The sequence below is a fragment of the Poecilia reticulata genome, chromosome 13 (genome assembly GCF_904066995.2).
Source record: "Poecilia reticulata chromosome 13, P_reticulata-male-v2, whole genome shotgun sequence".
NCBI classification, from domain to species: Eukaryota; Metazoa; Chordata; class Actinopteri; order Cyprinodontiformes; family Poeciliidae; genus Poecilia; species Poecilia reticulata.
The window spans coordinates 20084746-20094767 of record NC_088842.1 but is presented as its reverse complement, the minus strand read 5'-3'; the positions used below and the strand labels follow the sequence as shown (position 1 = coordinate 20094767).

The 10022-nt window shown below is 38.4% G+C and overlaps 1 protein-coding gene across 1 annotated transcript in view; it reads left to right on the top strand.

The window, feature by feature from the left end:
- The window catches only part of clmpb (CXADR like membrane protein b), a 75974-nt gene that overhangs the window by 25836 nt on the left and 40116 nt on the right, over window positions 1-10022 (top strand). The window lies entirely within an intron of this gene.

Below are 10022 nucleotides of genomic sequence, written 5' to 3'. Positions count from 1 at the left end.
TTTCGCCTCGAGTCTGTTCTTTGCAGTTTATGATCCGCACACGAAGCATGTTACATGCACAGTTGGTGACAAAAATCACTGTACATTATATAAATAAGCTAAATTATGGAAAATCAGTTTATTATTATTATTATTTATTATTAAATGGATATGGTTTTCTAACCATTTCATTGGCGACGTACAGACAGGAGGAACATGTTCTCATCGAATGGCAGCCAGCGCAGTTAGCAAGAGGTTGCACAATCCAAGGTGAGGCTCAGCTCGCTGCTGCCTCGCCAGCTGCGCTTCTGAGCATTTCAATGGGAAATTGCGAAAATTCAGTGATTTTGAAGAAAAAAAAAATCTAAATGGGTTAATCTAAATGAAAATTAAATACATTATAGTACAAACCACAGGGTGAATATAGCAATATAAATTATTTTATACATTATTTTTCCCCGTCTCCCCTGACCTCACGTCACGCATATATGTATATAGCTTACATTACAATTTTCCTTTGTAACCATAGCCCAGCAATATGACGCAGCGCTCGATAGCCTCTTATCACAGCCTCTCACCATGAAGCAATAGCATGTTTCAATCATGCTGTCACAGGAGAACTGTAATCTCTTTTTTTCTTCTGCATGGCATATGTCCTTCTACTCCTAACTAATCCTTATTATGCCTCAGAAGCGAAGGTCATTGTCAAAGCCGAGGGGTGATTAAGTTAATCCACTTGTTTTGTGAATCCGATTTACCTCATTTTCCAAACTAGGGAATAATGTTCCAGCGCAACGACATCAAGATGATAGTGTTGTGTGCATTAAGGAGGAGGACCCCTACACCGGAGAGCCTTCTACTATCTACCCTCATCATCTGCATCACATTCTGCTTCCCAGTTCTCTATCAGTGGTTTCCTAATAACTGCATCCAAAGCTCTCTGTGCCAACTTTTTTTTTTTTTGCCAGAATGACAGAGAAAAAAAGGGACACGCAAGTTAAAAGCGACATGATCGCTTCTTTTCTGAAATCAATATGTCACTGCAGCATAAGCCAGTAGCCAAGAAAAAGCACATTGCCACGAGGAGTGGGAGTCCATGCTGCGGCCAGCGAGCCTCAGTAAGTTACGCAGTGCAGTGGCATACAGTTGACTTCATTAGCAGGTCCCTCCCTTCAAGGGAATGGGCTATTTACTTCTGCACAGTGCAAAGACAGATGCTGCACAGATAATATACAATAGAGATTTAGACATGTACAAATAGGTGTGTGTATGCGTGAGTAAGTGTGTGTTACAGGGGAAAGGCTGTTTGTGTTCCTTCTGCCAACAAATCAGGTTGAATCCATGATAAATCCTGAGAAAGCCATGTTTAAATGCAATGCATGAATGAAGAGATGAAATTATAGACTTGTGTTATTGTGTGAAAATGTCTGCAATCGAGATAAATGATTTTGAACTTTAACTCATGCTGTATGTGCCTTACACATGGTTGGTGTGTCTTCTGCTGTTGCATGTTGCTTTACATTTTTGAATATTTCATTATGAATATTATAATATTAATGATGTATTAATAAAACATAAAATTTTACTTTTTTGTTATTTGTAATTTGACTTAAATAAAATTCAGATTATGTGAGCACTAAACCATTGTATTTGCCGTCTTGTACTTTTGCAGTTTAGGTCACACTGTACCTTACTTTTAGGTATGAAAGAAGCCTGTATATGTTTCTTACTGACCTCAAGCTGGTCTTTGTGTGCTGACTTTTGATTTAAGCTAATTTTCTGTAAGATACCCACATTCTGCTGTAAGAAAATGGTTTGTGAGATAAGCGTCTCCAAAACATATCAATCAGTGGTTACAATACTGGTTTGTTTAACTATTTCTCATTTTGGTGCTTATTGTAGTGGCAAAATCTTCCACAAAAAGAGCTGCCTCGTATGGGGCATTTTATATTAACTGTTCATGGACTGAAATTAGGGGAATACCTGGCTTAAAGCAGTTCTTGTTGGTGAAAGTTCATATCTGAGTTATTTGTGTTAACTAAGTCACAAAGATGGTAACGGTTTTCAAATGTCATATAAAAGATTTTGAAAGGCAAGAGGCAGGAGATAAAGAGTTAAAGATGAAACAGGGACTGAATCTGGGATGGAAAGAAATAACAGAGAAATAAAATCTGAGAAAAACAGTAGCCTGATTAAAAATAGCCCCTTGTTCTATGCTTTGCTTCATACAGAGGGTCTGGGCTCTTGTCTATCAATTGCTTGCTGGACTCTGTTGAAGTTTTAAACTTTACCCAATCACTAATGTTTGGCCAGTGCGTATGTGATGCGCCATTAAAATGCTATGATGTTTAAACAGCTATCCCCCACTGCTAAGAGAGAATACTTGAGCCAAACTAGATGGCTGTGGATGTTAATTCAATATTTGAAAGCCATATCTAGCCAACATGGACTGAATGACTTTGAGCACTTCCTCCGCTGCCATCGCCAGACTACAACCCTACATGCACAGTTCAAACACAGTGCAGAAAATCAACGTCATCATTCACAATTCTTCCTTCTGTTTGCTGATTGGCTCGGTTGAGTTCAACTGCAGAAATCAAGCTCAGTGGGAGAAATCCTAGGCAGAGCACTTAAAGGAGATGAGAATTGAGCGGAATTGCGTAGGAATCGATGATCAGGCCAAAAAAAAAAACAAGAGTTTTAATTGAAAAATTGTGATCCCATTTATTCTCTGAGTGAGTCATAATAAAATTGATATTATGCACAAATGGAAACACCTGGAGCCCCTCCATAACCAACTGAGTTAAGATTACAATCAGTGCTTCTTTTCTACCTGCGCTTTTCTCCAGCTTCCATGTCTGAGCTCCACATGTTTGCAAATTAAAAGTGTGACCTTAACAGAATAAGATTTATCTCCAGTCAGAACAAACACAACAGTAGGCATTTCTCACAAAGACTATGTTAAACAGTATAATAGTTATTTTTATGACCACGGTTTTGTAGTAATAATTAAAATTATGACTATTGATTTTCTTAGAATCTTCCCTACAGAGAACTGCACATCCCAGCTTCACAGTGTTCGGCATCCTTGAGTCATCTAATACAAGTCTGACTCCTACGCTGAACAATTATGGTTACTTAACAAAGAAAACACTTGATTGCTAATTGGCAATGGAATTTATAAGTGACACATTTAATTTCTTTGCTACTTTTACTGGCAAATTACAGCAAATGAGTGTTTGAGCATTTCAAACACTCACTCAATGTACTCGGATTCGATGCACATCAGGCAGAGTTAATGCACTGGCAAAATTAGTATTCTTTCTAAGTAGCTATTACAATTAAAATTATATTCTTCTTGTTTGTGAAAATGAAAATGTATGTCATCTGGTGCTTTGATTTTAGATATTTTAGAAACAAGCAGTTAATCGACTGGATTTGGTTAAACAGCAGAGTACAATTGTCAGTTTTTTGAAATTCCTCTCCTGGTTTGCACTCTAAGCTTTAAGCAGCCTTCTGAATGAAATGGCTTTAACTTGGACTTGCTTTTGGGAAGGTTTTTTGCGAAAGCCACAAAAGTACTTGCGTAGAATATTTGTCTGTGTTTCCTGCTACTCTAGCTCATATGCAGGGCTGTTTGTGTGTGGAGTACAGTTTCAGAACATTAGCATTCTGTTGCTGACCCCTGAAAGTAAACCAAACTAAGAACAACAAAACTCTACAGCATTCCATGCTTCTGTTATTTGAACATTTTCTTCTCTGTTAAACAGAACCACCCAGGGTTTCTCTTAAAGTTTTTTTTTTGGCAAAGCAAGTCAACATAACTAACCTTTTGAACTAATGCTCATTTGGGCCAAAGAGGAGAGGAAATAATCAATCATAAAATGTAAAAATTGCACAAGTCTGAACTGTCTGTGGACTGTCTGTTTAAAGCAAGGAAGAGGATTCTTCAGCTTGCTAATTTCTGAAAATTTTTCAAAATTGTATACAGTATAAAGACTTTTAGGAGGGATTGTATTTTGCTGAATACAAAATGCCAATTTTGTATTCAGCAAAATTGGCATTTTTGTGCTTTATATCATTATATTGTGATTCCCTCATCAAATATGTGTTGCTTTGACTCTCATGAACGTATTTCCCCAAAGCTTCAGTTCACAGCTGAACTCCTGCCACACAGAGCACCCCAGCCTCTTGCCTCCGCCACACAGCTCCACCAGACTAGCGGCAGCAGCAAATAACAAACACTTGGTAGAGCTGTGTGTGTGTGCGTGTGCGTGTGTGTGTGTGTGCTGAACCAACACACGAACTACAGCACTCCTGAAAACTGGTAAATGGCATAAATGGAGAAGTATTGCTGTAATGATGTGCTGAAGGGGGAATGTCAGAAAGGTTGTGAGGTTCTTAATAAAGGCAAATTTTAGTTTGTCACATATGACTTTGATATGACGTTAAATTTCTTTTACACTGTTTTTGATGTATACAGTTTTTTCATAACAACTGAAGGTGACATAGTTGCTTAATTGTGGTATAAAATGTCACCATATGCCTGGAATATACGTGATATCCCACTTTAATTAAGCAATGCATTTTATTTCAAAGACAGATTAAATAAAATGTAAAAGAAACATTTGTGGATCAGCTCAGTCCCACCCCACTCTTTCTTTATTGCTTTCTGGATGACTTCTTTCAATGATGAATCAACATTGGTAGTGGCCAGTATGGGAGCAGATCCTTATCTCTTGAGCTCCCATTGTGTTTGCCAGATGGAGCTCATGGTGTCAGTTTCTCTGCCAGAGTACATTGGAGAAGAAACTTCAGCTTTCAATGAGGACTCTAATAGTTCAGAGTGACAAACTTTATCCCTCCACACGTCTTCATGGACTATTGGAAATGTATGCCAATTGTGCCTAATACCCGATCTCCTACTTGCAAACCAATGTTGTTTTTTTTCTTAATAGATTTGCAGATTTTTTTAGAAGCACTTTCAGTTGTTCCAGTAGTTATTAACTGACTGCTTCCTATAGAAGAGGCTAGGGTGGATTTTATTAACTATTTCCCATCATGCAGTTTAAAGTGCATCTGTCCAGGTTTGCAGCTACCCAGCTAAATCATTGTCTACTTTGAGACTCTGCCTGTCCCTACAAATTATCTCTTGGCTCACCCTGGGAGCTGGAGTGCAATGATCCATTTGAGCAAGAGAGACACCTCCCCCATTACTCTGAAATTGAGCTCAACACCTTTTACAATGCCATTTTAGTCCAAAACAGAAGTGCTTTGGATTTGTTTATGTGAAAGAGATGTCTGAGTGCATTATTCAGCTCTGCATTGATAAATCATCTATTTTTCATGAGATTGTATTATTAAAAATGTAGAATCAATTTACAAAAGTTAACAAGCAGATTGGAAAAGCTGCCTAAGCCGGAATAGAAATTGTTTTTTTTAAATAGACAGTGTAAAGGCATAAGAAACTCATGTTGTTTATAAGACTGTCTTTGAGGATTAATGGAGAGATGATCTGTAAAGCTCTGTAAAAGTAGCGCCATGTCCAATCTATTCAGTTTGGACTAAATACATGCAGTGACATAAAGTTCAGCAAATGGAAAAAACATTTCTACCTTTTTTTTGTGAAGGCAGTTGTTTTACTGTATTTTCAGTCGCAAACACAATAGAGAAACGATTGGTAACACTTTATTTGAAGGGGGATGAATAAGACTGTCATTACACTGTCATAAACATGACATAACACAAGTCATGAACATGAATAAGCCTTCATGAATATTTGACAACAGTCATAAAGCGTCATTCGGTAAATTATGACACTTTTAATACAAAGTTGACATTATTCAAAATGTCTTTATGACAACTTGACATGAACCAAGAAATCATTACTGTTTAAACTTGACCTTTTATAACATAAAGTTACCTAATTTTTAAAGTGCAATCAATAATACTTTTATAAAAAATGTATATCGGTAATGATTTCTTGGTTAATGTCAAGTTGTCATAGCAAAGACATTTTTGAATAATGTCATCTTTGTATTAAAAGTGTCATAATTTACCAAATGACGCTTTATGAAAACAGTCATAAATATTCATGAAGGCTTATTCATGTTCATAACAGGTGTTATGTTATGTTTATGAGAGTGTCATTTCAGTCTTATTCACCCCCTTCAAATAAAGTGTTACCAAATGATTAAGAAAAATAGCTGTAATTATTAGTTAGCCCTCCTGTTTGTGATAATTTTCTTGCAGTACCTTCACTTAATTTATACAAACAGCATACACTTTGGAGTTGCAATTTGTTACCTAATTTTAAAATTTTATTGTTAGGCATTGAAGTTTATTCAAAATTGCATTTTTGTTTTATTTTTTTTTTCCATGTACTGTAACACACTAAATTCTGCAGCACATTTACATGCTGACATTGTCAAAGTCAAACTAGCATAAGTGGCCTGTTTCCCAGGCCCTGACAATTTTTTTCTAAGTTTTTCCTCACCTTGTTATGTAGTTTTCATTGTGTTGACAATCACATGGTATCTAATCAGGGATGCAAGCAGACGCTATCTTGATGTTGATTTTTCCACAGCCTGATAAATTAGCATCCTGTAAGCCTTTGCAATCTTCCCAGCTGAGTTTCTGCCATAATGCTAATTGTTTATTTCTCTTCAAGCAATTTTACTGGTGGCAGGTAATAGCAGGCAGGTTTATTTTCAGTAACTGATCCAAAATAGGAAAAGCCTGTCTAAGTTGTTTGTATCACTCTTCATCATTGCTATGCCTATGTTACAGATTAGCATTTTTGCTAACTGCCCCCCAGCGGTTGAACTATGGCCTGTTAAGATAATGGGGATTTCCCATGTGTCCCAGAAGTTGATTAAATCACAGGCAAATGGGTGTTATTTACAGCATAACCCCTCTGTGTGTGTCTTGTGTGGCCTGTTTACATGTGCACACCTCTCAAGGACTTTGCATTCTGGCACCATCACCTTTTCCCGTCACCCACAGTTGCAATGTATCATGCTAGGGGGATGAGAAAGAAGCCAGTGCACTTAGCTGTAATATTTTTTTTTTCTGGCTGATGTGTCACCTCTTTAGCCTTGGTGAAATGCTAGTTTAGGGTTGAAGCCTACTGACATGCACTTGGAGCGTGGTGAATGTACGTGGGTATATTTTTGCACATTTCTGTCCGACTGGGTGCTCATGACGGTTTGTTCAGCCTGCTAGTGTATCCTGTATATTTTCATAGGTGCATTTGGGCAGGATGGTGCTTGTGAACGTGCACCTAAGACGACACTGCAGCTGATGGCTTGTCACTGATAGTGGTCATGATGTGAAACGAAGGTCACAGTACTCTTCTCTGGGTTTCATCTGGCCCTCTCTCAGGAGTACTTCCGTAGCTGTCAGCTAATGAGACACCAGAGGGGGCCAAGTGAAGCAGAGGGCAGATGGAAAAAAGTGACAGAGAGGAAAAAAGAGAGGAGAGATGGTGTTAGGACAGGAGAAAGGCGAAAAACAGGTAAGTATGTGAGGATTAAAAAAAGAGCTGGGTATCAGCAGGAAAAGAAAAAGACAGTGGTGTTAAGAGAAAAGAGAATTGAACTTATAGGAATACAACAAAAGGCAAATGAGAGGCTCCAAAAAAGTTAAATGTAACACTCAGTTAGCTCTAGTTCAGAAAAGCTGCAAAGCGAAGAGAGAGTAACAGCATGGGAGTGGCCTCCTGCAGTCTGCCATGCACCACACCCTCACAGACATCCAGCCCTGTCTTCTTCAGCTCCTCACTGCCTGCAAGTTTCTCTCTGTGGAAACTGTTTTTTTGTGTGTTTTTTTTCTGTTTTGCACATTTTTTTGTTCTGCCCACTTTTTCCTATTTTTCCTTTGGAGATTGCTCTTGGACATTGTCTGTAGGTCACCATGCTGTAGAATGATAGATTGGGTGGAAGGGTCATGGAAGCAGAGAGGGGCTTGTGGTGCACTGCAGTGTAGCATGACTGATGGGAACATGCACTATTTTCCTAGAGGGCTCAACCATAAAGGGCCATAGTGCAGCCTAGCAGTACTGCACAAAAGAAACCTGCAGCATCCACATGAGGCTTCATTTGTATTGGTTATTCTGTTATCCTGAATCTTGCACCTCTGGTTATCACTTTGGAATAGGCGTTGGCAGCAACAGCAGAAGGAAATTGCTGGTGTGAGTTCATTTTAACATTTACTTCTTAATGGTTTATTGAACAACCATTGGTCTGCTCCACTTCAGTGCAGTTTGTTTCCTGCAAATGCTACGCTTTTGCTGCATCTCGACCCTCTGAGTCACTATTACCATAGGACATCATCTCCCAACCACTACCTCACCGTCATACATCATAAATAAGCATTACTTTGGGCCACCTCCATTTTGAACTCTCCTTTTTTTTGTTTATCAGTCACCAGGGTGAGCACTTTAGGAGAAGTCATTTAAAACAAACTATCATAGGCATGGGGGTCTGCCCATGCCTATGGGCAGACCCCCAGACATCCTATGGAGATCTCAGTCCTCGACATTGCCGAACCAACAAAACCTTTAAAAAGTATCCAAATTATCCAGTTGGCCGTTCCTGCCGTTTCTTCAAGTGATGTCATTGGGTTCTCACTCAAGATCGATATTCTAGTCCCATGAATTTCCAGTGACTCAGAAAGGAAAAAAAAAAAGTCTGTAAATGTCGCTTCCATTACATTGTGCCTGTCAAGCCACGCATATGTACCAAAGTCTCAGCCCAGCTCATTCATTTGTAATGACTGAGTTATGACTCCCCTGAGTCACACTGTGGACTGAGGTCTTAATGTTCATTCAACCAGAACCAACTGTTGGAGATGGAAAAACAGGGATGTTCAGCTAGACATTCTTTTAAACACAGCAGCAAAGAAGTGATGTTGCAACGTTAATATCCAAGTGGAGAAAAAGTTGGGGCAAATGCAAGAGTACAAGTCAACTGTTTTGGATTTTATTTAACTAAAATTTAGCATTTTTTTTGTGCCCATCATGTCTTTCAATTGCATCAAACATTTGAATAAAGGTCTGTTCATCTCAAGCTGTCTGAGCAGAGCTTCATGACATTAGAAAAAATGTGGTTGAAATATCTGTTTTTGTTATGATGTTATAAGATTCACAACCATTTTACACTGTTCTTACCATATTTGCCTGTAAAACCTGTAGCAGGTCTTGGCCCCAGGTGCAGGAAAAGCCTCTGTAACTAGCCTGCAAAAATTGAATCTGAATTACTTGTAAAATAATAGCCTACAGAATATTGCATGCAGTATTTTGCATTGAAGATATTGCACACACTGATGTTGTGATAATGATTGGATTTTAATATATAGTGGAGCTTTGTGTTTCAGATTAGACATCAGAAATGTAAGTCACAGTCAAATATCATCTTTATGTTTGTCTTTTTGGCTTTCGGTTTAGTTCTAGTTCATAAACATCATGGCTGTTACTGCTCTCCTCTATGACCACAAGTGCCTTAAGCAGCAGCAAAAGAGCGCACACCCTGTGAAACTCAGGGGTTTTTAGAAAACATCTCAAACCCATGAAGTCTTTGAACCGCACTGTGGCTGCTTTTCTTTTAACTACTTTCAGCTGCACGTTTGAGATGTCGCAGAGCTGCACCTCCCCCAGCATGCCCTTACCGATTCATAATCTGTACCTCTTGTGGTGATGATAAACATGGATACTTCAGGTCCGTCTTGCAGTCTGGTCTGTATAATTACAATGGCTTGGAAATGTCAAGATTATAGAACTATTTATTTTTTATGAACCATCAGATCTGTTTTAAGAAAACCTGATTCTCAGTTTGCCTGAAAGTTGGTATTGGAGAGATCCCGAGCTTACTTTTGATTCCAGTTTTAGCATGTCAGCACAACTTATATAATTTCCCACTTTTTCCCCATATTGCTCGAAAGCATTTGTAGAGTGATGGGTTGTATCTCACTGTCTGTGTCATATCTAAAATGTAAAAAAACATGTGTTATTACAGCATACCATTGTCAGTTAGCTCTTTGATTTA